The sequence below is a fragment of the Onychomys torridus genome, chromosome 14 (genome assembly GCF_903995425.1).
Source record: "Onychomys torridus chromosome 14, mOncTor1.1, whole genome shotgun sequence".
NCBI classification, from domain to species: Eukaryota; Metazoa; Chordata; class Mammalia; order Rodentia; family Cricetidae; genus Onychomys; species Onychomys torridus.
The window spans coordinates 80958537-80982928 of NC_050456.1; the positions used below are offsets into that span (position 1 = coordinate 80958537).

Sequence of the window (24392 nt, forward strand, 5' to 3'; positions counted from 1 at the left end):
GAGAGGAGTCTGTTGCCTAGTCTGTAGAGTCACAGTTGTATGCCTTCTCATCCCCTGAGAATGTAAGAATTCCTTGGTGGCTGTGGGATCAGTCTCAAGAGGAGGACCCTTGGAATAAACACCCCTGTATTAGAAAGGAGAATTGGGTCCTTGTTGTCCAACTGAGTAATTAATTCTACTATTAGAGAAAATGGGTTTGTTATGACTAAGAAGGTTTTAAGACTGTGACATTATTGTTTCTGTTGCATTACCAGGTAAAGAGACCTCACTAAAGCCACTAAATGCAGAGACCCAATGATCTGAAGTCATTTCTGCTTTGGTCCTTAATGATCAAATCCGTTCTCTCATGGGCTTCATATGTTTAACGGGATTGTATGTGGGTAAGTGAGAGGAGGAAACTCTGGATCATTGCAGTATTTTCCCTTGCTGTTTCTTGTTGTCACCAGTCCCTGGAGGCCTGAATGGCTGAGATACCAGCATCACCCAGTGGCCTGCATTCCCCTGGCATCATTTGCTCTTGTCTGGATTTGCTCCTGAACCAGACTCTACCTGATGTGCAGGACTCACCCAGGTCTACACTGTGGATATGGACTTCTGCTGCATGGCTTCTCTTGAGCTCTGTGCTTCTTTGCACATGTAGATGTTGCCATGTCGTGACTTCCTTCTCATAAGAATATCTGGGCAATGCTCTAGGAATAATTCTGATAGGTGTGTAACAGACTGGAAGGAAGGCATGTGCACATAAAGGTGAACAAGGATGTTTAGATGGACCTCATCATATTTCTGAGGAATTGAAAGCATTTAAATATATCAATTCAATAACCCCAGAAATGACCTCATAAAACAAAGTGATCAATTTCATTTCAACTAGTTTAGAAGTGATAAGAGCAAAGCATCAGGGAAATTTTCAGTTGATGTTTCCCTGGGGTCCTGGTGCCTAACTGTTCTATAGAAAGAGACTTGTTCTTAGCCAAGACAGCTGATGATCCAGAGGTGTGTTTTGTATCCAGTGATAACATGAATCAAATGAGGCTCTGGATGAACTAAGGGCTGGCAAATCCTTGGCAAAAATTTGTTTTCTGAATGTTTGTCTCTCAGCCCCAACAAAACAGAAATTTTTGTCAGCCTCATAGACTTGAATTTATTGTTTTATTTTTTTTCTTTTTTATTAATTTTGTTATACAATGTATTTTGATCTTGTCCCCAAAATACTTTCTGCATATGTCACCCAACCTTATGTTCTCTCTTGTTCCTTCCCTCCCTCCATCCCTTGCTACAGGTACTTCTTATCTATTCTTCTTCCTTGTCACTGTTTCAAGTGTAGACACTAGGTTCCTGGAAATGGTCATTCAGACCTTAAGAAGAAACCCTTCCCAGACTTAGAACCTGGTAATTAGTCTTTTCTGCTGGGTGGGTCTGTGAGGAGGCTTCTGCATATAAAGGCATGATGGCAGGAGCAGGAAGCTGAGAAGCTCACCTCTTCAAATGCAAACAAACACAAAGCACAGAGCAAACAAATCATAAGGGAGTCTCCTCAGTGTGCTCCTTCCCTAGCCTGCCAGACATAGAGCATCCAGTAGATACTAAAGGTGAATGCAAAGGCTCAACAAGAGAGCACAGGAAACCCCAGGCTGCACCAATTCTGACAAAGACTCCACCTGCTACACATTGCATTGGACACCTGCAAACACAGAGAAACATTGGAAGTTCTCACACTTGTCCACACTCCCTATCAATCATGTCTCATCACATACTCAGCATTTCTTATTCTCCACCAATTAACCCTTAAAACACACAAAAAAGAAAACCCAGGTGATCCCCAACTACATGGTGAGTGGTCTGTGTTCAGTGCTGATGTCTGGATGGGAAAACCCTGGTAATTCAAGAGCTGTAGAGCCAGGGCTGTTCCACGGTGTTCATGAGCTGAGAAATAACCACCTGCATGTGCTTCTTCTATGTAGGGAGTGCTGGAGTGGAACCTTAAAGAAATAGTTATTACTGCAGATAACAATCATGAAATAAAGGAACTGGGGGCAACAATTGTGTTAAATTTTCATGTTCTATGCATTTTACCCATAACACTTTTCTTCTTGCCTTTCCTGTCTCACAAAAATATAAAATATTTGCATGTGCCAGAGGAAAAATAGAAAATTTAGTCAATGCTGAATTAACATCTCCAAATTAATACACTGATTTTGAGATATAGCTTGGTAGTCTAAGATACATAGATCCCTGGTTTAGATCCATAAGACTGAAGAAAATTGATTAAGTAAATATTGTTTAATTGATAACATCAACAACTGGAAAACCTCTGCCTGGGTATATTTTAGGCTGATTCTGTGTGGGGTGTGTTTGTGTAAACATCCCTAGGAATCAAGTCACTATCTATTGTCTTCTACATAGGCACAGGTCCTCTGTCTGTAGTCATCACTGGATGGAGAGGAGTCTGCAGCCTGGACTCTAGGAAGACCATGCTCTAATGTTCCCAGATTCTCATGTGCCACCATATTTCCATAGTGGCCATGGGCTAAGATTCCAGATTAAGACACTTGTAATAGTTCCCTCCATAGAAAAGGCATTGCTTTCTAATTTTTCAGTTGAATAATTCATTCCATTGTGAGAAAATGGTCTTCATAGTGATTAAGTGTTCCTGTGGATTGTGACATCTCTATTTTGATGATATACCTGGTAGAGTGTCATATGTTAAAGGAAATAACTGAATTTACCTGTTGTTACATCTGCTTTAGGTCCTCCAGGAAAACTACAGCTCAGTAAGCAATGATCTTCTGGACTTTGATTGACTGTGTAACATGTGGTTAAGTGAGGTGAAGAAACCTTGATGGATCCTGGAACCTCCCTTGCTGTCTGCTCTATGTGTCTTCTCCTCCTGTTCCTGTCCTCACTGATGTTTGAGCACCACCTGATGACCTGCACAACTCCTGATACAGGATTACCCTTGTCTGGGACTCTGCTTCTGTCACTCCAACCAGTGCCCATCCAGGTCTAGAAGGTGGACACTGAGCATTCTCTCCATGGCCTTCCTTGAGCTCTAGGATCCTCCACACATATACACAGGTCTAGCAAAGAGACTTCCCACCACAGTTATTGTTGGAGACAAAAATGTAAATCTGTATATATTGTGAATATGATTACTCTCTTACATATACATAGATTGGCATGAGAATGCCAAACAAACTGCACATTGATGTTAATAGTAGCTTCATTCACACATCTTAGAAATAGGATACTTTGAAATTATTACATAAATATAGTACATGGAATTAAAATTATCTCATTTTCATGTAACTCATTCCAAATGTGAAAAGATGCAAATGCAAAGTAAATGAAGAATGAACTTTCATCTATGGTTAGTTAATTGTGAGTTGCTATGTGTTCAGTAAGATATAGGAACATTTAACACCATGCCCTTTCAACACCCATTACACTTTCCATTCCAGAGCCTGTTACCATTGAACAAGACAGTGAAAGTATACCAAAAGTAGTGTTCAGTTTAAATAAAAGATATATTCAGACCTGGGGTGAACTCTTCTTACCTAGAAGATAACCTATCTCTTAAAAACTACTGCCATGTCTCCCTGGAAATTCTATCATTAAAGACGTAAAGAGTAAGGACGCCAGTGCTGGTGTGAAGTCTGAGGAACAAAACCTCCTGCTGTAGTAGCAGTGTTCTCAGCACGGCGGACAGCATGACCGGCCCTGGTCTACCCACTCATCCCTGTTCCTCAGCACTTCTTTGCAGAGTATAAGCATTTATTCACCAGATAGAATTACTACTGATGACATCTAGAATTTTCTGATGGATCACATGAAAGACATGCTCTGTACTCAAAGGTCTCGACTCCTGCCCTGAGAGGTGTTTTTGGAAAACTCCCATTAGTCTGGATACCTACATGGGCACATTTTAACAAGCTTGTTTCTTCTCATTAATTCCAGTGAATCTCCTCATAATGTGGACACTTCAGACTACATAGTTCTGTGGTAATATTGAGTTCCCCAAAATATTGTGCACCCTAATAAAATTAGCTGGGGTCAGAGAACAGAACAGTCATTAGATATATGGCCAGAAAATGGTGGCACATACGCCTTCAATCCTATGACTTGGGAGACAGAGATCCATATGGATCTCTGTGAGTTTAAAGCCACACTGAAAATAGCCAGGCATGGTGACTCATGCCTTTAAACCCAGGAAGTGATGGAAGAAAGGTATATAAGGCATGAGGACCAGGAAGTAGGGCTGGTTAAGCTTTTTTTTTTGAGCATCACAGTTCAGCTGAGAGGCATCCAGTCTGAGGAAACAGGATCAGCTGAGGAATTGGCAATATGAGGTAGCTATGGCTTGTTCTGCTTCTCTGATCTTTCATAGTTCACCCCAATACCTGGCTCCTGGGTTTGTTTTTTTATTAAGACCATTTAAGATTTGTGCTACACAGGTCTTTAGTATTTGATTTCAAAAATCAGGCAGTGAGTCACTCTCTAATAAGTGTCTCTCTTGAATCCCATTGCTATTACTGAAATCAGGCCCTGGCAGTGAGGCAGTTGCAAATCCATCATTAGAGTCAAATGATATTTTTCAGGAGACTGAATATGTGTTAAGAACAAATGAGTGTAGGTGTTTCATACTTGGGACTGGGCATTCTCAGTGTGATTTCATCCACATCAAGCACATAGTATTCCTATTGTCATGGAAAGGTACCATAAGCAATAGGAGCATTTAAAATTAGTCACTGCCATGAATAAAGATACTTTACCCCAACGTTAAAACCTGAAAATCTGCAAGTCATGTGTGTCCCATGTTGGCTTTGTTGAACAATATTTCCACAGCCAAATGTTCACAAAAGAGACACCATGTATCCCATGGACCATGGGAAATGATTTCGGTCAGTGTAGATGCATGCTCTGTAAGAGTCCTTTGTGTTCAAGGTTGTCATCAGTTTTGTTTAGGATTTTTCTTCTGAAATGTTGGAGACAACCTGCAGTGCCCTGTGCACTCTTGGCACTCTACTCCTAAGTTACTTCTAGTTTTATCTTTTTAAGTTCCAATTGTACTTCTCCATGTGACCAAGGGGCCAGCAGCACATGTGGAGCAGATTTCTGTGAAAGACTGTCAAATATAGAAGCCTCTTCAATGACAGGGAAGAGCTAAACTTTTATGTGGACATAAGAATGGGTATTTAAAATGTGGGGAGTATAATCACCCCATGTGCAATCACTTCATTTAAATAATTTACATGTTATACAATACATATGTGCATGTGTGTGTATGTGTCTCTTAAGTAAACAAACATGGAAGTTTAATTGGCGTCCTCAGTCACCCTCAGTGTTCTTTATCCCTCTCCCTGCATGTCTGTCTCTCCATAATTCCCTCCTCCCCCTATTAACAGATAAACTTCCCTGTTTTCCCATTCTCCCCTGTAATAATGCTTGAGTCCTAGTATACGCTTCTCTAGAACTCCTTCTCCCACAGGTCCCTACAAATATGGTCCTCTTTATTGTCCTTGACTTTCATCCACAGTGACAGATACCTACAGAATACTCTACACAAACACCAAAGGATATACATTCTACTCAACAGACAGAAGCTTCTCTAAAATGGGCCATATATGGGGACCCAAAAGAAATCTTAACAAATTAAGAAAACATGAGGCCAATCTGTGAATCCTATCTAACTACAATGCAATCGAGATTAAAATCTACAGTGAACAAATAGTAATTCCAGTTTCATTGAGATTAAATAACTGATTACTGATCAATGGAGAACAGAAGAACTCAAGAAAGAAATTGAAAGATTTTAATTATCTAGAGTTAAGTGAAAATGAAAACACAACACAACAAACTCTCTGGGACAAATTGAAAGCATTCAAGGAGGGAAATTTCTACTTTTGTGTATTTTACTTGTTCTCTGTCTGTTTGGAAGATGTTCTGATGTGAGTCCTTCAAAAAGGACACTGGACATTACAGAAGGCAGAGGCTGTGCGACTTTCTGTCTCCACTAATCCATGACATTCACATTCACACACACACACACACACACACACACACACACACACACACACACACTTCATCACAAGTGACTGGACATGGCTTTACCATCACCAGGGTTGTCCTGCTGCTGTCAGTATGAATTTCTGGGACTATAAAACAATAAAGAACTTAAGATGCCTGGGTTGCTGTTGGATCAAGCCCATCATATCAGTCCCATCTCATGGCATTCATGCCCCTCTAAGAAAGACACATGAGTACAGGATCTGTGACTGTGAGAAATATAAAATTGAACTATGCCCACTCCTTCACCAGCAGTCAGGCTGTTCTTCACTGTCTTATTCTCACAGCAACTGATGGGTGCCTTAAAAGATACAGGATTTAGGAGATTAAAAAGAGGGAATCCTGCTCTCAGAATGATAAGGAGGTTCTTATCAAATGTGATAACATGGCCAGCAGTGAAGCTCATGTTTTAAGTCATTGTTTGGAACACATAACACAAACCTCATGAACAGCTAAATATTTACAGAAACATGTCTAGTGTAACAGTACTTACATAAGAAATTCTCATTTTCAACTTCAAATAAGTAATACTTCCCTAAATTTCTTCTTTTTACAATTCATTTTTTTTGGGGGGGGAAGCAAGTTGCCATCATTTTTGTTAAAGATTTCTATTATAATACTGTTGTGAGAATTGTATACATGACTAGTGTTTACATCATTCCACTCCACACTTTCCTCCCAACTCCTGCAATGTCCCCCGTTCCTTCTGAAATTTACAATCTATTCATTATTGTCATATATGTATGTGTGTATACTTACATAAATATGACCTGCTAATACTTCATACTAGGTTTTTCTTTTCTGTCTTATTTTTCTCCTACACTACCATTTAGTACATCTGACCCCCCACTGAAGGATGAACCCATGGCAGCATCACATTCATAGTTCCAGACACCACAGGGTCTACTGGGGTAGTTTCCTCTCTGGACACTGAGGCTTCTTCTAGTTGGTACTAGCACATCTTTGTAGCTGTACCTTCACAGCCTTCCCAGATCCCTCTCCTCAGAGCCCTGACTCCTGTGCACATATACTCACACACCTGTTCTGTGTGGTTAGTGCCCTCACAGCACTCGCTATGTGTCACCTACAGAGCACTAACCACATATCAGAGCACTTATTGCACAGCACTGTTCCTCCTGACTCCTGTCTCACACTTGAGAGCTGGAAGGCAGCAGACAGAGTAAGATATGAGTGACAGAGCACTAGGCTTAAAATGCCGCTGTCTCATCACAAACTAACTGTGGCTTTTCTGTGTTTCTCTTCTCTGTCACCTGAGAATACAGACCTCAGGTTCGTCACAGAACGCTTCTCAAATCCTGTTGGAAGGTGTTTACTTTTCTGGAAATGTCTCATCTGTCCATGACATTCAACTCCCTGAATCAAGCACTTAAACTTCAGTGATGTCTGAAAGCCTTGGCCTGTGACTTTATCATGTATGTCCCTCTTCTGCATGCCCCCTCCCCAGCTCTTGGAGCTTATGTGTGAACTTTGCAGTTGAATGAACCAGTGTCATACTGCAGGGTCAGTGTGGGCAATGCCTCTCTGTGTGACCTCAGGTAAACAATTCCCTTTTTAACTTGTTTCATCTATCAATGAGAGATGCAAGGCTTCCCTTCCTTGGCTCCTGCATGGCATCTGAACACTGGGACACAGTTGAGCTTCTGTAGTGATTATTCCAAGTTTACATGGTGCCTGTCCCAGAGCTGGACAGAAAACAAGACAATATTAAAAATCATAGATGGAGAGGCAGCTTTCTTTGTTGTTATGGGTATATAGAAATGCATATATTGATTTTTGTAAGTTGATTTTGTATTCTTTCACTTTCCTGAAAGTGCTGACAATTTCTAGAAGTTTCCTGATGGAACTTTGGGATATGTTATATAAAAATGCATAAATCAGATAAATGGACTTCAAGGCAAAACTCATATTCTCATCCCAATAGGTGCAAAAAAGGTCTTTGACAAAATTAAGTATGCCCTTTTATTAGTCATAGAAAGACTTCATCATTATGTATCTTCTGCAAATAGGGACAGTTCAACTGCTCTTCTGACTTTATTCCCACTCAATTTGTGCCCCTCTTGTGTTACTCTAGCTAGTGCTCCAAGCACTGTGTCACAGGAGTGGGGAGAGTGACCAGCCTTGTCTCTCCTGATTGTAACAGGATTGCTTCAAGGTCTTCTCCAGTTAAGATGATGTTGGCTGTGGGTTTGTCACATGTGGTCTTTATTTTTGTTGATGAATGTCTCCTGATGTTCTCATACAACTTATATCATGAACCCATAGTGAATTTTAGCCAAAGACCATTTTGGCACCTGTAGAGATGAGCATATGATTTTTGTCTTGACGTTCATATGATTTATTAAAAGCACTGAGTTACTTATCAATCCTTGTGTCTCCAGGAGAAAGTCAACCTGATAGTGGTGGATGAGTTTTAAATGCATACTCATATTCAGTTTGCAGTTTGTTTGTTGAGGATTTTTGCATCTATGTTCACTGTGCACATTGGCCTGTAGTTTTCTTTATTGTTGTATCTTTGGCTGGTTTATATATAGATTAACATGGTTTTGTAGAAAGAACTAGGAAGTGTTACTTCCATTTCTATTTTTAACAATAATTTAGGAGCCGGGCGGTGATGGCTCATGCCTTTAATCTCAGCACTTGGGCGGCAAAGGCAGTTGAATCTGAGTTCAAGGCCTGTCTGGTCTACAAAGTGAGTTCCAGGACAGACTCCAATGCTACACAGAGAAACCTTGTCTAAAAGAACAAAAGCCAAAAACCAAAATCAACCAAACAAACAAACAACAAGAAAAAAACACAATAATTTGGATGTGGTAGATCTTTGACAGCCTGGTACAATTCTGCTGTGAATCTGTCTTGGCCTGAATTTGTTTTGTTTTGGTCAGTTTTTTGTCTTAATTGCTATTGCTGTTTCCATCTCCTATTTGCTATGGGTCTAGTTAAGTTGTTCATCTTTTCTTGGTTTATCGTTGGTGGTTTGGGGGACTCTAGAAATTTCTTAATTGAAAGAAAATTGTTTATTTTCTTACATAATGGATTATATATTTTGAAGGTATTTCTTTATAACCTTCCTAATCTCTTTGGTGTCTATTACAATGTTTTTCCGTTCATATCTAGTTCTGTTGAGTTATCTCCTTTCTCTCAGTTCATTGGACTAGGGGTCTGTCAATCTTTATTTTCTCAGAGCACTACCTCTCAGTTTTCTTGATTCTTTGTACTGTTTTATTTATTTCTTCTTTGATATGTAAACATTTTAAGCAAACTTTACTATAAAAAAACTTACAAAAAACCCACACACACCAAAGTTAACAAGACAGATCAGTGAACTTCTACACAGTTAGACTCTCTATTGAGAATGGAAGTTGTGTACCTTCGGTTGACTTTACACTTTCACTACTGGATATATTTTATACACTTAACCACCATCAAAATAAAAAAATCCATGACAGAGGTAGATGTAAAACAATTAACTTTATATCCTATTTCATAACTCATTTCCACCATCTGCATTTAGTCCTTCCTCTTTTTTATATTTAGCCTTTCTTATTCTCTTTTCTACTTTGTTTACATATATGCATATGTTGATGTTAGACTCCACATATGAGAGGAATATACAGTTTTTTCTATCTGGGATTTGTGATCTCACTTAAAATTATACATGAGTAGTCCATTCATTATCCTTCAAATTTTGTGAATACATTTTTCTTCAAAGCTGAAAAGTGTGTGTGTGTGTGTGTGTGTGTGTGTGTGTGTGTGTGTGCGCGCGCGCGCCAATTTTCATTATCCATTCACTGTTGATGTACAACTAGGTTGATTTCCATTCTTTGCTATAGTGAATAAACCAGCAAGGACCCATGGGTGCAAATAACTCTGTGGGAGGTGTGATGTTGTCTGGTATATACCCAGGAGTAAATACCTAGGTCATATGGTAGTTCTATTTGTAATTTTTTGTGAAATCTCAAAACTGATTTCCTCAATGGCTGTATTAACTTGTATCTCTGCCAACAGTGACTAGGATCCTTTCCCTCCACATCCCCTCCAACATTGGTTGTCAGATTTGTTGAAGATAGCCACTCTCACTGGGCTAAGGTGGTATATCCAAGTAGTTTTAATTTACATTTTATTAATGGCTAGAAAAAGTAAAACTTTAATAAATAGATATAGGCCATTAGTGTCTCTTTTGTTGAACACTTTCTAGTTAGTTCCTTGCCCTTCTGTTGATTGGCAGTTTTGTTTTGTTTCCTTTGTATTTAAGTCATGCAGTTCTTTATGAAGTCTGGATCTTTGTCCAGTGTCTGTAGTACAGCTGGTAAAGACTTCCTCCCACTCTTTGGGGGGTCTGACTGCCCACTGTTGTTGCCTTTACTGTAGAAAACCCTATGTTCATGCAGTCCCAACTGTTGACACTTGGGGTTGGTTCTTGGGTGGTTAATGGTCTACTCAACAAGTTCTTATCTCTCCAGGATCTCCAATATGTTTTGTTCAGGAAATCTCAGTCTCAGGTTTTAAATTAAGTGTTTGGTGTATTTTGATTTGATCTTGATACAAGGTAAAAGATAAAAATCTAATTCTTCTGCAGGTAGAAATGAAGTTTTGTTAGCATCATTTATTGAATAGCCTAGCCTTTTCCAGTGTGTAATTTTGCTTCCTTTATCAAAAAATTAAGTATGAATAGCTTTCACTTTTTATTCCCGGGCCTTCTATTCTTTTCTATTGATCTCCCTGTCTATATTCATGGGAGTACTAAGCTATCTTTTTTTTTTAATTTTTTCTTTATTATTATGTGTTTTAAATTTTATACATCAGCCATGGGTTCCCCTGTCCTCCCCCTCCCACCCCCACACCCACCAACCCCCAGGCCCTTCCCTCCATTCCCATGTCCTCCAGGATCAAGGCACCCCTGGGGATTCATTTAAACCTGGTTGATTCAGTACAGGGAGGTCCTGTCACCTCCTTCCAGACTGAGCAACCTCTCCCTGTGTAAGCCCAAGGTTTCAAACAGCCAGCTCATGCACTAAGGACAGATCCTGGTCCCACAGAATGGGTGCCTCCCAAACAGATCAAGCTATTCAATGGTCTCACTTATCCAGAGGGCCTGATCCATCTGGGGGTTCCACAGCCTTTGGTTCATAATTTATGTGCTTCCATTCGTTTGGCTATTTGTCCCTGTGCTTTTTGCAATCTTGGATTCAACAATGCACGCTCTTGAAGACCCTCCTCTTTCTCGACAGTTGGACATGTGGAGCTCCTGATCACCAGACTAGGTCACATCAGGCTTTCTCTCGACCATTTACAGCAGACTACAGAGGATATATCATTGTGGATTTCTCTCAAGCACTCTGCTTATTCCTGTTCTCATGTGGTCTTCATTTATCATGGTCTGTTATTCCTCATTCTCCCTTTCTGTTCTTGATCCAGCTGGGATCTCCTGCTCCCCTAAGCTTTCTTTCCCTCAAATCTTGCCCTTCATTACTCCCACTGTCCTCCAGGTTGTTCATGTAGATCTCATCCATTTCTCTGTCATTGGGTGATCCCTGGGTCTTTCCTAGGGTCCCATTTTCAAGGTAGCCTCCCTGGAGTTGTGTAGCAGTCTAGTCATCTTTGTTTTACATCTAATATCCTGGTATGAGTGAGTACATACCATGTTTGTCCTTCTGAGTTTGGATTACCTCACTCAGGATGACTTGTTCTAGATCCATCCATTTGCCTGCAAACCTCATGATGTCATTGTTTTTCTCTGCTGAGTAGTATTCCATTGTGTATATGTACCATATTTTCTTTATCCATTCTTCAGTTGAAGGGCATGTAGGTTGTTTCCACGTTCTGGCTATTACAAACAAAGCTGATATGAACATAGCTGAGCAAATGCCCATGTGGTATGATTGAGCATTCCTTGGGAATATGCCCAAGAGTGCTATAGCTTGGGGGAGATGGATTCCCAATTTTCTAAGGAAGCGCCATATTGATCTCCAAAGTGGCTGTACAAGCTTGCATTCCCAACAGCAGTGGAGGAGAGTTCCCCTTGCTGCACATCCTCTCCAGCATAAGCTGTCTTCTGTGCTTTTGATCATAGCCATTATGACAGGTGTAAGGTGGTATCTCAGAGTCGTTTTGATTTGCATTTCCCAGATAATTAGGGATGTTGAGCAATTCCTTAAATGTCTTTCAGCCATTTGAACTTCCTCTGTGGAGAATTCTCTGTTTAGTTCTATAGCCCATTTCTTAATTGGAATGTTGGGAATTTTGATGTCTAATTTCTTGAGTTCTTTATATATTCTGGATATCAGCCCTGTGTCAGATGTGGGGTTGGTGAAGACCTTTTCCCATTCTGTAGGCTGTTGCTTTGTCTTATTGACCGTGTCCTTTGCTCTACAAAAGCTTCTCAGTTTCAACAGGTACCATTGAGTGATTGTTTCTCTGAGTGTCTGTGCTACTGGTGTTATATTTAGAAAGTGATCTCTGGTGCCAATGCGTTCAAAAGTACCTCCTACTTTCTCTACTATCAGGTTCAGAGTAGCTGGATTTATGTTGAAGTCTTTGATCCACTTGGACTTAAGTTTTGTGCACGGTGACAGATATGGATCTATTTGCAGCCTTCTACACATTGACATCCAGTTATGCCAGCACCATTTGTTGAAGATGCTTTCCTTTTTCCATTGTACATTTTTGGCTTCTTTGTCAAAAATTTTATGTTCATAGGGGTGCAGGTTAATGTCAAGGTCTTCAATTTGATTCCATTGGTTCACATGTCGGTTTTTATGCCAGTACCTACCTGTTTTTATTACAGAAGCTCTATAATAGAGCTTGAAGAAGGGGATTGTGATGCCTGCCTCCAGAGGTTGTTTTTGTACAGGATTCATTTGGCTATCCTTTTTTTTTCCATATAAAGTTGAGTATTATTCTTTCCAGATCTGTGAAGAATTGTGTTGGTAATTTGATGGGAATTGCTTTGAATCTGTAGATTGCTTTTGGAAAGATCGCCATTTTTACTCTGTTAATCCTGCCTATCCATGAGCATGGGAGATCTTTCCATTTTCTGACATCTTCTTCAATTTCTTTTTTCAAGGACTTAAAGTTCTTGTCATATAGGTCCCTCACATGCTTAGTTAGCATAACTCCAAGGTATTTTATATCATTTGTGGCTATTGTAAAGGGTGATGTATCTCTGATTTCCTTCTCAGCCTGTTTGTCTACTATATATAGAAGGGCTTCTGATTTTTTTGCATTGATCTTGTATCCTGCAATGTTGCTGAAGGTTTTTATTAGCTGTGTCAGTTCCTTGGTTGAATTTTTGAGGTCACTCATGTATACTAACATGTCATCTGCAAATAGGGAGAACTTGACTTATTCCTTTCCAATTTGTATCCCCTTAATCTCTTTATGTTGTCTTATAACTTTGGCTAGAACGTCAAGTACTATATTGAATAAGTATGGAGAGAGGGGACAGCCTGGCCTTGTTCCTGATTTTAGTGGTATTGCTTTGAGTTTCTCTCCATTTAATTTGATGTTGACTGTTGGCTTGCTGTAGATTGCCTTTATTATGTTTAGGTATGTTCCCTGTATCCTGATCGCTCAAAGACCTTTATCATGAAGGGGTGCTCGATTTTGTCAAATGCCTTTTCTGCATCTAGTGAGATGATCATCTGGTTTTTTCCTTGAGTTTGTTTATATGGTGTATTACATTGATGGACTTTCATATGTTGAACCACCCTTGCATCCCTGGGATGAAGCCTACTTGATCATAGTGGATAATTGTTTTGATGTGTTCTTGGAGTCTGTTTGCCAGAATTTTATTGAGTATTTTTGCATCAGTTTTCATGAGGGAGATAGGTCTATATTTCTCTTTCTTTGTTGCATCTTTGGTTTATGAATCGGGATAATTGTAGCCTCATAAAAGCAGTTTGGTAATATACTTCCTGCTTCTACTGTATGGAACAATTTAAAGAGAATTGGTATTAAGTCTTCTTTGAAGATCTGGTAGAATTCTGCAGTGAAACCATCAGGTCCAGGGCTTTTTTTGGTTGGGAGACTTTTAATGACTGATTCTATTGCCTTAGGTGTTATTGGACTATTTTAATTGTTTATCTGGCCTTGATTTAACTTAGATATGCTGTACCTATCCAGAAAATTATCCATTTCTTATAGATTTTCCAGTTTTGTGAAATAGAGGTTTTTGAAGTATGACCTGACGATTCTCTGGATTTCCTCATTGTCTGTTGTTATGTCCCCCTTTTCATTTCTGATTTTGTTAATTTGGATGCTCTTTCTCTGTCTTTTGGTTAGTTTGGATAAGGGCTTGTCTATCTTGTTGATCTTCTCAAAGAACCAACTCTTTGTTTCATTAATCCTTTGCATTGTTCTCTTTATTTCTATTTTATTGATTTCAGCTCTCAATTTGATAATTTCCTGGCATCTGTTCCTCCTGGGAGACTTTCCTTCTTCCTGTTCAAGGGCTTTCAGGTGTACTGTCAAGTCACTAGCATGAGATTTCTCCAGCTTTTTATGTGGGCATTCAGTGCTATGAATTTCCCTCTTAGCACTGCTTTCATAGTATCCTATAAGTTAGGGTATGTGGTGTATTCATTTTCATTGATCTCTAGGAAGTCTTTAATTTCTTTCTTTATTTCTTCCTTAACCCATTGGTGATTCAGTTGAGCATTATTCAGTTTCCATGAGATTGTAGGATTTCTGTAGTTTTTTCTGTTGTTGAAATCTAACTTTAAACCATGGTGGTCTGATAGAACACAGGGGGTCATTCCAATTTTTTTGTATCTGTTGAGACTTGTTTTCTGGCCAAGTATGTAGTCGATTTTTGAAAAGGTTCCATGGAGTGCTGAGAAGAAGGTATATTCTTTTTTGTTTGGGTGGAATGTTCTGTAGATATCGATTAAGTCCATTTGAGCCATCAGTAAAGTCCATTATGTCTCTGTTAAGTTTCAATTTGGCCGATCTGTCCAAAAGTGAAAGTGGGGTGTTGAAGTCTCCCACTATTAATGTGTGGGGTTTTATATGTGATTTAAGCTTTAGTAATGTTTCTTTTACATATGTGGGTGCCCTTGTGTTTGGGGCATAAAGGTTCAGAACTGAAACTTCATCTTGATGGATCTTTCCTGAAATTAGTATGTAATGTCCTTCATCATCTCTTTTGATTGATTTTAGTTTGAAGTCTATTTTGCTGGTTATTAGGATGGCTACACCAGCTTGCTTCTTAAGACCATTTGGTTGGAAAGTCTTTTCCCAGCCTTTTATTCTTAGGAGGTGTCTGTCTTTGAATTTGAGGTGTGTTTCTTATATGCAGCAGAAAGATGGGTCCTCTTTTCATATCTATTCTGTTAGTCTGTGTCTTTTTATAGGTGAATTTAAGTCCATTGATATTAAGGGATATTAATGACCAGTGATTGTTCATTCCTGTTTTTATTTTTATTTTTATTTTTTGGTGGTAGTGTGTGTGTACTTCTCCTCTTTGGAGTTTACTGCTGTGGTGTTATCTATTGCCTGTGTTTTCATGGGTGTATCAGCCTTCCTTAGGTTGGAATTTTCCTTCTAGTGCTTTCTGTAGGGCTGGGTTTGTAGATAGGCATTGTTTAAATCTGGTTTTGTCTTGGAAGGTCTTGTTCACTCCATCTATGATGATTGAAAGTTTTGCTGGGTATATTAGTCTAGGCTGGCATCCATGGTCTCTTGGTGTCTGCATTATACCTGTCCAGGTCCTTCTGGCTTTCAAAGTCTCCATTGGGAAATCAGGTGTTATGCTGATTGGTTTGCCTTTATAGGTCACTTGGCTTTTTTCCTTTGCTGCCCTTAATATTCTTTCTTTATTCTGTACATTTAGTTCTTTAATTATTATGTGCTGAGGGGACTTTTTTGGGGGGGCTAGTCTGTTTGGTGTTCTATAGGCTTCTTGTATCTTCATAGGCATTTCCTTCTTTAAGTTGGGGAAGTTTTCTTCTATGATCTTGTTAAATATATTTTCTGTGCCTTTGAGTTGCTATTCTTCTCCTTCCTCTATCCCTATTGTTTGTAGGTTTGGTCTTTTCATGATGACCCAAATTTCTTGGACATTTTGGGTCATGATTTTGTTGGTTTTAGTGTTTTCTTTGACTGATGAATCTATTTCTTCTACTGTATCTTCAACACCAGAGATCCTCTTTTCCATCTCTTACATTCTGTTGGTTATACTTGCCTCTAAAGTTCCTGTTTGTTACTCAGATTTTCTATTTCCAACATTCCTTCTGCTAGTGTCTTCTTCATTTTTTCTATTTCCCTCTTCAGGTCTTGGACTGTCTCCCTTGCTTTTTCATAATTTTCATTCAAGGATTTATTGTTTTCTTCTGCTTTAATCATCCTTTCCTCTAGTTTTTTAGAGCATTCTTCCCATTTTTTGTTTGTCTGTTCCTCTACTTTATTTTTGATTTCTTCTATATAAGGCTCTAGCCTCTTCATGATGTTACTTATAAGGTTGTTTTCTTCTTCTTCTTCTTCTTCCATTCCATGATGTTCAGGTCTAGCTGTTGGAGAAGGGCTAGGTTCTGGTGATGCTATATTGCTCTTTATTTTGTTGTATGTACTTCTGCCTTGATTTCTGCCCATCTCCTCTTGTGTTCATTCTTGATCTTATCAGTGTACTTGGTCCAGAGGGAGTTGACAGATTTAGGGAGCCTATCTCTGGTCCAGATGGAAGCTCTGGGCCAGATGGGAGTGCTGGTCCAGATGAGAGTGCTGGCCAGATAGGAGCTGGAGGGCTGGACTCTGAGTCTTGGGAAGTCCCTGATGCCTCCTTATTTTGTCCAGATGGGAGCTCCTCTTGTCCAGATGGGAGTTCCTCTGGTCTCTGGTCCAAATGGGAGTTCCAAGGCAGGATGGAAGCTTGGGGCTGGTCTCTGATTCTCAGGAAGTGGCTGGGGTCTCCAGCAGATGGGTGTGGGGGCATGGTGTTGAGACTGCAGCATCTGCCTGCAGTCTTGGAAAAGGTGAGCCTTCCCACAGGGCCTGCCTATTGGCAGGAAACAGGGGCCAAGTTGGTCAGGTCCTCTGGGGGTGGCCTGTGTCCAGTGGTGGAACCCAGGTGCACTTGCCTCTCTGACTATAACACAGGCACTCACCTCTGGTCCAGATGGGAGTCTACAATTCATTTTTACACAAAGCATTGTCTAGTATGTTCTTGCTACTATTTATCTTCTGGAAAAACTTGTGTTTATTTCTGAAAGTCCAGTAATAAAAAGCATTAAGCAACATTCCATTAAAAATAATTAATTCAATAGAAATAGTGAATGGGTAATTTCACAGTAAATTCTGAATAGTTTGCTGTCTTATGAACTTCTCCTATGAATGGAAATTCTGATTCTATTGATGGCCTTTTCATCAATATTTTATAAAATGAAAGTTTTGTGGATCATTTGAAAAAGCTGGATAGAATGGAGTAAGAAACACTGCAATTCCTGACAATGAGTTCTTTAATCTGAAATAACTGTTGTTATTCTTGGGACTAAAATGACTATCTCTTTTTATTACATTTCATGAAACAAAATGCAATTTGCAAACACTGTTTCAAAAGGAGATGATCTTAATACCAATAGGTTACAAAGGAAAAAATAAGAAATATGTGATATCCAAATACTATAAGGAAAGTAACATACACATCCAGGCACACAGCAAATTAAACCTCTTGATTGTTTTAACTTATAAGCAGCATTATTTTCAACATGAATATTTGTCATTCATATCTATTGAGCTCCTGAATTTCTTATTACTTATCTATTGAGCTCCTGAATTTATTACTACTAAGTTAAAATTTTACTACAGTGGAGTATTTCACAGTATTGTTTATATATCTGAAGAAATTATTCTTGACAAGAAATCTGGTGGGGGTGTTTGATAAACAGCTTTAAATTTTACTTACAGTTACTTGAGTATATTTATGTGTGAGGTGTATGTGTGTATGTGTGTTCATATAACTGTGTGCTTTACTTGTCTGTTTTGCCTTTGCACTATAGGTTCAACACTATATGTGATGGTTAGTGTTGATTGTCAACTTGTATTTGGGAAATAGGCTTTTTGAATATCTGTAAGGGACTGTTTGGTGGCATTAATTGATGTGGGAAAGCCAATCTTAATGGTAATGGAACTTTTCCCTACAAAGGAATTCTGAACGTGGAGGAGTGGAAAAATAGTCCAATTGTAAGCATAAATGCACCTACGGTTTTCCTATGGCTGCAGATATGATGTGACCAGCCGTTTCCTGTTCCTATTGCCTTGATTCCCCACCATGATAGTCTGCAGGAGGACCTACAAAAGATGATTTTATTTTCTTCTGTCATAGTACTTTGCCACCACAACAGGAAAAGAACTGAGGCACTGTAATAATTATCCTTATTCTATGTATCATAACGCTGCAACACCGGGAGGATAAATTAATAAGCCCAACATCTGGATTTTCATATTAACATTAATAATACACAGACCTTAGATACATTCTTTAAAATTTTGTTTTCTCATTAAAAAAAAGAAATTCTCAAGAATTTTAATTTAAAAAAATTTAAGTAGGGCTCATAGGGGATCATAGAGACTGAAGTCCATCAGGGAGCCCATGAGTCTGAGTTAGATCCTCTGCATATGTTATGGCTGTAGCTGGGTTTTCCTGAGGGAATATTAACAAGGATAGCATGGGCTGTCTCTGACTCTTCTGACTGCTCTTGGCACCCTTTTCCTCCTACTTTTCCCGGCCTTGATGTGAGGGTATATGCCTGCTCTTCTTGTTACTTGTTGTGACATGTTAGTCTGGCATCCTAGGAAGGGAAACTGAGGAAGAATGGATCTGGGCAAGAGGGGATGTGGTGGGGGAGTGACTGGGAGGAGACACAGTGGTCTGGACATAATAGATTAGAGAAGAATAAAAAGGAAATAAAACACACAAAAAATTTAAATCAGCAAGGAAAACCCACCTCAGTGTCAACTCAATACTGATTGCTGCTCCATGTTCAGTGTTGATCACTGAGTCAAGGGAGGTGGTAATAATCCATGACTGGGATCCTCTACCAGAGCTGCAGGGTAAGAGCTGGGCTGGTTTTATGAGCACGGGTCTGTACCATGTCCTCTCCATCTATATTACAGCTTTCAGTTTAATATCACATTTTCTTCATCCATTTTTCCTTTTATGGACATCTAGGCTCTTTGCAATTTCTGGCAATTATCAATAGAGCAGCAAGGAACACGATTTAGCAAGTGTCTCTGGTAGGATGTAGAGTCCTTTGGGTGTATGCTTAAGAGTGGTATAGCTGAATGCTGGGGTAGATCTATTCCCAGCTTCCTATGGGACAGCCACACTGATCTCCACAGTGGCTGTACACAGTGAGCAGCTTTGCAGGATAAGTTTGGGCATTTTAAAATGACTCCGTAGCATGCAACAGAGAGTTCCGTGAATTGAGGTCTTACAGCCACTTAACAGATAACTTTCCAGTACATGGTTGAGTCTTGTTCAATTCAGAGGTCAAAATCAGAAGATTCCCTTGTCTTCTGATCAATCCTCATTTTCCTGCTAAAGGAGAAAGGGGGAGCTTTGTGAAGACACTAGTATTTCAAACAGTATTTTAAATTCAATATTGGTTTAAATGATATCTAACATAGAACTGTCAAAGAGGATTCATGCCTGCTATGACATATTCAGCATGTGAGGTTTCATCCATACTCAGCACACGGCATTCATATTTCAAGGAAAGAATGTCTGCTATAGGAACATGCAAAATTAATGCTCTTGGTCAACTTATACCAATTAAACTTACATGAGAGAGTGTTATGATATAAATATATCTTACAATCTATGAAACTGGAAGTTCTGCTGACAACACACCCAGAAATAAAAACATAATCAGGCTATTTAAGACTGTGAAAGGAGTTTTTCTGTGCTCAGATTTTGTTTATATTGGATTTGGCTGATAAAATCCATATAGACTTTATTCAAAGCTACTCCCAAAAGAGTTCCAGTCTCATTTTGTCACTATGCATTATCACAGTTTTCCATTCTTTAGTGTTTTACTACGGAAGAATCATGTAAATGGAAGTGGAAACTGGACCTCAATCAGGATCATTTTATTTACAAAGGACAAGGCAGAAAACTGGACATTCAGAACAATTATTTCTCTGTAAGTCTCCAGTCTAATCTTCTTTGTCATCTCAGTGCCAGGGTAGCTTCCTGCTCCTCCACAGTTTCTGACACACTCAGGATGTGGGTTGTAACACTGTGTTTTGCACAGAAATAGACCGCAGAGTCCTCAGATGTCAGACTGCTGAGCTCCATGTATGTGGTGCTGGAGGATGTGTCTGCAGTAAGTGTGGCCTTGTCCTTGAGCTTCTGATTGTAGACAGTACCACCACTACCAGGATTAATAGCTCCAATCCACTCCAGGACCTGTCCAGGACTCTGCTTCACCCACTGAATAATGTAGCTGGTGAAGGTGTAGCCAGAAGCCTTACAGGACAACTGCACTGAGGAACCAATTTCACCAGCTCAGCCTCAGGCTGCTGCAGCTGGACCTGGGAGTGGACACCTGTGGAGAAAAGGGTAGAGTGGATGTCATTGTCACCTCAGTCCCTGTTCCTTCTTCAGGTTTGGAACTGGGAAGCCCCTTACCTGTAGTTACTGACAGGAGGAAGAGGATGATCCAGCTCCATCCCATGGTGAGGACCTGTGTGCTCAGTGACTGTGGAGAGAACACTGATCATATGCTATTCTACTGTGTGGACATCTCTGTATTTACCACCATAGACTCACATGATTTTCATATTCATGAGGCAGGGTACTTCTTAGGTAAAGACCTAGTCCAGCTGGATAAGAAAGAGGTAAAGGGCCTTGAGATTGGCAGCAGCAGCCGGGTAGTGGTGGCATACACCTTTAATCCCAGCACTCGGGAGGCAGAGCCAAGTGGATCTCTGTGAGTTCAAGGCCAGCCTGGGCTACAAAGTGAGTTCCAGAAAAGGCGCAAAGCTACACAGAGAAACCCTGTCTCGAAAAATCAAAGACAGAGAGAGAGAGAGAGAGAGAGAGAGAGAGAGAGAGAGAGAGATTGGCAGCAGGATACTAAAGTCTAAGTCCTAATCCTGTCTGAGGAAATGCTTCCCATACTAATACCCCAAGCCCTGTGCAGACCTTGTGGGTGTAACATTAAGACCTAAGTGTTCAATTCACAAATACACTTCAGCCATAGAGTTGCTCTTCTTGGTGAAAAAAAAAAAATGACCTACAGACGGTGGTTGTAATACGGATTTCAAAACTCCTAATTATGAGAATTTGCAGTCTTCTTTCATATACATGTAATTAGTAAATGCTTTTCCAGAAGATCCCATACTAAAAATCTTACCATAAAAACAAAAAGTGGAAAATGTCTCAGAATGTTTGCACACAAATGTTACTGCAGGATTATCTATAATTGATAGATAATATAAACAAAACACATGTCTTTCAACAAATGATTGCATCAAGAACACATGAAATGTACACAACACAACATAATTTATTCATCTGTAAAGTATAAGGAACTTACATAGGTTTTAGGAAAATGAATGCAATTGGTGATAATACTATTCAGTAAATTAAGACTGTCTCAGAAACAGATATTGTGTAAAAGTCTCATTTGTAGTCTTTGATATTGCATAAAAATTATGTATGCACTTATGTATGCACATATGTAATGATGTAGAACTGAAAGTGTCTAATGGAGAAAAAGTGACAAATGGGAACAGTTGGAGAAAGAACAGGATAGGCTGAGATTATGGGGTAAATATGTACAGTGTACGTTATACACATGCATGAAAACTCTAAACATTTAAAATATTGTTATTTCAGAATGTACTTGTTCATTTCTTAAAATTTTCATTTATGAATGCAATGTGTTTTTATCATATCCTCCCCCACAATGTCCCTCTTGCTCCCTTTATGAATTCTCAAAACAACAGGGCACTCTCCTAACATATTGATGTCTTTTGTTTAATTTATGAACAACTCACAAAGTCTAATTAATGCAATCCAAATGGATATGATGGAGGTCACCCACTAGCTCATAAGTAACATCCAAATAGCCACACTCTAAGAAAAGTAATTCTGATTTCCTAAGAATTCTTCCAATTCCAAAAATCTCCTCAGCTTGGAATGATCCATGGGGAATCCCTCCCCCACCTGTGTTGTAAACTTTTAAAACTTTTTAGCACTCTATTTACTAGTGGGTGCAGGACATACATATGCCAAGGCCTGTGTCTGAAACTTAGATAACGCCTTCTGGAGTTCAGTTCTCTTCTTCTAAGATGTGGCTCTCAGAAATAAAACTCATGTAGACAGGTTTGCCAAGAGGCACTTTCACCTGCTTAGCCTTTCCCAGGCTTTCCTGCTGTCAGTTTGACTGGTTTGATTTTGTGCAGGTCTTGGGATGGTAACCACAGCTGTTAAGAGTTCCTTTGTGCAATGAGAATATGTCGATCTCTGTATGTAGAAGTCCATGTCTTTCACCTCATTCTCTGAACCTTACATTGTTTCTTTTCCCTGTTTCTGATGGTCCTTGGGAGATTTCTTCAAAAAATAAGAAATAGAACTGTGGTATGTCTCAGCTATATCCCTCCCAAGCTTATACTCAAATCATTCTACGTATTATTACAGAGACACTTACATATCCATGTCCATTGCTGCTGTATTCACAACAGCTGAGAAAATGGTAACATCATAGATGTCCAACAACAAAAAATAGGTTGTGATATTGTGAGACATATAGACAGTAGAATACTACTTCAATGCACAATATCAATAATAGAATCAACAGTAAATGAGTGGAATTAGAAAAAATATGAAATTGAAAAAAATATGCTGGACGAGGTCACCCAAATACAAAAACACAAATGTTTCATGTTCTGTCTCATATGTAATTCCAAGACTGTAATATTTTGTTTTCTGTGTTTAATTTCTAAAAGCAGAGACATTAGAAAAGGTTCATTTTGGCTTGAGGTATTAAGGGATTGCTTATGATGACACACAGATAAAATGAATGTGGAAGGACTAGCTACTAGAGACACAAAGATTCAAACATAAAGTGGTGTTGGGAAATAGAAAAGTGATGGTTGGGTAGGGTTCACAAAATTTAACAATTATAAGGAAGCTGTAGTGTAATCAATCTACAATCTTGCAATGGAAGCAAAAATATAATTATACAGTATGTAGAATGCATGTGTCCTGACAAAAAGGAAGGGTTGGGATACCAGGAGCATAGGAAAGTGACGTGTGGAATGGAAAGGACACATAAAATGCTATGTTGTTTCTATAATAAAAAGACTGGAAATAATGAACAGTTCATAGTTGCCTAGTTTATACTTGGGATATTCTTCATCTTGATGGAATAATTTTGAGCTCATTTTATGGTGTGGTTTTATGGAATAGCTGTTACAGTATTTTATCAAAAACAATAAAACTAATAAAGGAGCACCAAAACTAGATGTGTCTAGACAAGATTTGGAGTTTAGCTAAGAGTGTTGTCTCAGTGGTCTGGTTCTGAATATTTTCTATGGCTCAGTCATCTGGTTCGCATCATGTTCTATGGTTATATGTGATATCTGCTTGCAGAAAGCTGAACAGAAAGTATATGGATGAGCTTTGCATTTTATTTCACTTGTGAATCCTTGAGCAGAGGTACCTAAATGGATGAACAGTTCTGCTCCTCAAAGACACAAGTTATTGAACATCTCACTTCTGGGTACATGGTATCACCCTATGAGTTAGCGGTGAGAGAGAGCCCAGGCATGCTGAAAACAGTATGTGATGCAGACATTGTTCTTAGTTGCACAAAGTAACTACATGGTTAGATCTTACTTTGGGAAACAACTTGAAAACTGAATAGATGGTGAGATCCATAGGGGTAAATGACTCCAAGAGAAGAGTGTCTTCCAGACACAGTAGGAATAATGCACATAAGAATTCACGGACTCTGTGACTTCATGCACAGAGCGTGCACATGTTAAAGTCTTGGTCTCAGTTTTCTTTTGCTAATATACCATGTTTTCTGATCTTGCATTTTTAGGTTTATTTTCTTTTGTCTTGTGTATGATTCTTGTGATGTAAAAAAATTACTTCCTTGAGCCATTGTTTCTATAGAGAGAAAAAAAAAAGAGTGTGGAGTTGAGTGTGTGGGGATGTAGGATCAGGAAGATATGTCAGGGGAAATTATAATTAGAATACATTGAATGAAATACATGGGTTTTTTTTTTCAAAAAATAAGAATAAATAAATAGAATTAGAAACATTAAAATATAAGTATCTGAAATATTTAATAATCTTTTCA

At 39.0% G+C, this 24392-nt stretch overlaps 1 pseudogene; it reads right to left on the reverse strand.

The window, feature by feature from the left end:
- Positions 1-19337: 19337 nt before the first annotated feature.
- On the reverse strand, positions 19338-20788 carry LOC118595839 (annotated as a pseudogene).
- Positions 20789-24392: the final 3604 nt, after the last annotated feature.